Raw genomic sequence first — 5,304 nt, 5'->3', positions numbered from 1 at the left:
TTTGGGGGTGCTTTGTTACATAACAGTAGTAACTGAAAAAATACCGTTCAGCCCTTCCTCTTGCCCACTGATCTAAATACCAACTCCTCCTTTAGAAACCTATGGCCTTGTATCTTTGTTTTTTTTTTTTTTTAAAGAGAGAGAGTGAGAGAGAGAGGGGGACAGAGAGAGAGAATTTTAACATTTATTTTTTCTTAGTTCTCGGCAGACACAACATCTTTGTTGGTATGTGGTGCTGCTGAGGATCGAACCTGGGCCACACGCATGCTAGGCGAGCGCTCTACCGCCTGAGCCACATCCCCAGCCCCAAGGCCTTGTATCTTTGACCCCAACCTGACTTCCTACATCAGGTCCCAGAACTCTCCTGCTAGAGATTACAAACCCTAATGGCTAGAGGACCTGTGAGGGAAACTGGAGGGGCCTTAATGCCCAGATGAACTTGAACAATAGACTCTGCTCAGCTCCAGGCTATTTTTTATCATATAAGAATTGGATCTCTCTATTTCCAGAACTTTCTATTTTGTCAAAAGAAGCTGGATATTTGCATTTTTCTCCAAATTGTCGCTTTTTCCTCCTCTGTGCTAGAGATTGAACCCAGGGGCACTTAACCACTGAGCTATATCCTAACCCCCCCCCTTTTTTTTCTTCTGCACTCACGCCAAGCCCTTTTTCTTTTATATTTTGAAACAGGGTTTTGCTAAATTGATTAAGGCCTCGCTAAAGTGCTGAATCTGGCTTCGAACGTTTGATCCTTCTGCCTTGGCCTCCTGAGTTGCTGGGATTACAGGCATGCACCACTATGCCCAGCTTGTTTTTATTTTGAGACAGGATATCACTGATTGACCAGGCTGATCTCAAACTTGTGATTCTCCTGCCTCAACCTCCCAAATACCTAGGATTACAGATGATAGTAACCATACCAAGCTGATTTTATTATCTTTTATTTTATTTTGTGTGTGGTACTGGGGATTCAACCCAGGGGCATTTAACCACTGAGCCATATTCCTGGCCCTTTTTTATATTCTATTTAAAGACAGGGTCTCACTGTGTTGCTTAGGTCTTGTTAATTTGCTGAGGCTGACTTTGAACTTGAGATCCCCCACTTTAGCCTCCCAAACCCCTGGGATTATAGGAGTAGGCCACCACACCAGCCTTAGCTGATTTTAATAGCGTTTTAGGGCTAGAAATGTGGCCCAGTGGTAGAGGGCTTGCCTGGCTGTTGGAGGCCCTGGGTTCTATCCCCAGCACCACATGCACACACACAAATTATGGCACAGTTGTTATTTTTTTAAAAAGATACTAAAGGGGTGGGGTTGTGGCTCAGTGGTAGAGGACTTGCCCAGCACATGTGAGGCCCTGGATTCAATCCTCAGCACCACACAAAAATAAATAAATAAAATAAAGGTATTGTGTCCATCTATAACTAAAAAATATTTTTTAAAAAAGATACTAAAAACACCAACCGCAGTATGGGAACACCTAAAATTGTAATTGACACATGGTAAATTATGAGTATTTAAAAACAATTTGATAACTCTGCCATATTTTATATCCATGAAACTATCACTTCATCAGGATAATGAACATGAGATAATGGGGATTGAAATAAGATTCCTTCCATGTATGATTTTGTCAAACTGAACCCAACTACTATGTATAACTATAATACTCCAATTTTTAAAAAAGATAATGAAAATATCCTTCGACTCCTAAAGTTTTATTGTGCCTCTTTACAATCACTCTCTCCTCTCCCCATACCTTCAGCCCTAGGAAACCATTGATTTGCTTCCTGTCACTATAGATTAGTTTGCATTTTAAGTTTGGTATAAATGGAATCATATGGTATATAAAACATTTGCATTCTTTCAATCAAAAAACAATTACTTTCAATTTATCCATGTCTGTTGCATGTTTTGATAATTCATTCATTTTCAATATTGAAACTATTCCAAAGTGTGGATATAACATAATTTATCCATTCACCCATTGATGAACATTTGAGTTGTTCATAATTTTTGACTGTTGCAAATAGGGCTACTATGAACTTTCATGTATAAATTTTTGTATAAATCTGTGCTTTCATTTCTTTTGGGTAAGTACCTAGAGACCCAGTAGCTGAATCATATGGTAGGTGTACATTTAACTTTTTAAGAAACTAAGCCCAGGGGCTGGGGATGTGGCTCAAGCTGTAGCACGCTCGCCTGGCATGCGTGCGGCCTGGGTTCGATCCTCAGCACCACATACAAACAAAGATGTTGTGTCTGCTGATAACTAAAAAATAAATATTAAAATTCTCTCTCTCTCTCTCTCTTAAAAAAAAAAAGAAACTAAGCCCAGTTTGATGGAGCATACCTGTAATCTTAGCAATTTAAGAGACTGAGATGGGAGGATCACAAGTTCCGAGCCAACCTCAAAAACCTAGTGAGACACCCTGTCTTTAAATAAAAAATAAAAAGGACTGGGTTTGTAGCTCATTGGTAGAGCAGCCTGGGTTCAATCTCCAGTACTGTGGAAAAAACAAGCTATAAAATTGTTTTCCAAAGAAGTTCTTCTATTTCCCCTTTCCATTACTAGTATATAAGAGTTCCCATTTCTCTATACCCTTGCCAATATTTGGTATGGTCAGCCTTTTAAATTTTGGCTGTTGGCCAGATGTGGTGGCACATGTTTGTTATCCCAGAAACTCAAGAGGCTGAGGCAGGGGCTGGGGTTGTGGTTCAGCGGTAGAGCGCTAATCTCACATGTGCGAGACCCTGGGTTTGATCCTTGGCACCACATACAAAAACAAACAAGTGAAATAAAGGTGTTAAAAAATATATATGGGGGCTGGGGATGTGGCTCAGCGGTAGCGCACTCGCCTGGCATGTGTGCGGCCCGGGTTCGATCCTCAGCACCACATACCAACAAAGATGTTGTGTCCGCCAAGAACTGAAAAATAAAATATTAAAATTCTCTCTCTCTCTCTCTCTCCCCCTCTCTCTTAAAAAAAAAAAAAATATATATATATATATATATATATATATATATATGGGTGGGTGCTGAGGCAGAAGGATCACAAGTCAAAGGCCAGCCTCAACAACTTATCAAGACGCTGTCTCAAATTTTTTAAAAATGAAAAGAGGCTGGGGGTGGAGCTCAGTGGTAGAGCACCGTTGGGTTCAAACTCTAGTATTAAAATGAAACAAAACAAAATAAAATAAAATTTGGTCATTGTAATAGTTCTGTAGTGACTGGTATCTTACTGTGACTTTAGCTTGTTTTTTTTCCTAGTGACTAAAGGTCATGAGCATCTTTTCATTTAACTTACCGTCTATACTTTTTCTTTGTTGAAGTGTCTGTTCACATATTTTGCCCATATTTTAAGTTAGATTGTTTTATTTTACTTGTCATGGAGTTTTAAGAGTTCTCTATATAAGTTCTTTATAAGGTAAATGATTTGCAAATATTCTCTACTAGAATGTAGCTTGACTTCTAATTTTCTGTGTGTGGGGGGATTCCTGGGATTGAACCCAGGAATTCTCTACCACTGACCTACATTCCTAGCCCTTTTTATACTTTGTTTTGAAACAGGGTCTCACTAAGTTGCTGAGGCTGCCTTCAAACTTGTGATCCTCCAATCCTCAGCTTCCTAAGGCATGCATCATGGGGTCCAGCTTGATTTTAATTTTTTTTTAAACAGTGTCTTTCAAAGAGCAAAAGTTTAGGGGCCTGGTAATTCATGCCTGTAATTCCAACAGATCAGGAGGCTAAGGCAGGAGGATCTCAAATTTGAAGCCAACTTCAGCAACTTAGCTAGGTCTTAAGCAAGTTAAACACCACCACATCTGTATTTATCTCTGACTAGAGACAATTTTGGGGTTTTGCTTCTTTGCATTGTCTATATGCATTGTCTATAACATTTACATGAGAATAACAATATTTTTTCTTTCTGGTCCATAATACATCTATTAGATTATAAAATTCCCTTTTCCTCATAGTACTCTAAAACTCATCATCAGCTCCTTTATATAGCAGGAAAAGGAAAAGAACAAATGTTAATACTGGCGTTGGTGACAGGTATGGAGGAAAATATATTGTAAAGTCCATATTTGTTCATGTATGATTTTTAATTATTTTTTAATTTAGGTTTGTGGTACTGGGGATCGAACCTAGAGTACCTTTCCACTGAGCTACATCCCCAACCCTGTTTTATTTTGTATTTTTAAAATATATTTCTTAAAATATATTATTTTAGTTTTAGACGCACACAATACCTTTTGTATTTATTTATGTGGTGCTGAGGATCGAACCCAGTGCCTCACACGTGCTAGGTGAGTGCTCTACCAGCCACAGCCCCAACCCAAGGTTTGTTTGTTTGTTTGTTTTTTAAGATGGACACAATACCTTTATTTTTATGTGGTGTGGAGGATCAAACCCAGTGCCTCACATGTGCGAGGCAAGCGCTCTGCCACTGAGCTACAACCCCAGCCCTTATTTTGTATTTTAAGACAAGTGTACTAAATTGCCAGGGTTGCCCTTGAACTAGCGATCCTCCGGTCTCAGCCTCCTGAGTAGCAGAGGTTACAGGTATGTTACCACCTCTCAACCGACTTTCATTTATATACTTCCCTCTGCTATCACTTCCACTGAAAAGTGGAAGCTGAGTTAATGAAATTTTGGCAATGTACAGTCTGTGACTGAGGGTTAGATTTTCAAAAGTCTTCATCCTAAAAATGGGATTTCGTTTTTCTGGGAGACGCTTGAAAAGTCCTTGCTGTTAAGTGATGTGACAATTTAGAGCAGCTCGCATTTTATTAGAGTGGCTTCAGATTGAAGAGATCGTGTAGGCAAAAATATTTGATTGTGTAGGCAAACTCTTCAACCCCACGAGAATGTGTCTGATCGGGATTTTGTCACTTTACAGGCTCCAGACCCGGGGCAATAGTTTGAAATTCCTCGATTACCTACTATCCCTTGGGTAAAGATAGCTCCTTCACTAAAGTACTAGGGACAAGCAACAGGAACTACAGATTTAATATTTTCATCTGCATTCCAAAATGGACTGAGGAATCTTTGCCTCATAACTTTCTCCCGCCAGAAAGTTCAAATAAAGAGCGGTAAAAACCACACTTCCACTCCACTCTTTGGAGGCTGCGCGCGAGATGATGGACGAAGATTTCTACCAATTGTATGAGGCGTCTTCACGCGTGGTCCCGCCTAGTAAGTATGCAAAGTACCAGCCAATGAGAGCACCGCTGTTTCAACTAGCGGCGACCAATGGAAGAAGGAGAGAGAGTATTGGTTGCTGCCTGGGGCTGCTGTCCA

Source organism: Ictidomys tridecemlineatus, chromosome 15, assembly GCF_052094955.1.
Source record: "Ictidomys tridecemlineatus isolate mIctTri1 chromosome 15, mIctTri1.hap1, whole genome shotgun sequence".
NCBI classification, from domain to species: Eukaryota; Metazoa; Chordata; class Mammalia; order Rodentia; family Sciuridae; genus Ictidomys; species Ictidomys tridecemlineatus.
The sequence above is the reverse complement of the archived record's forward strand: the minus strand, read 5'-3'. Positions refer to the sequence as shown.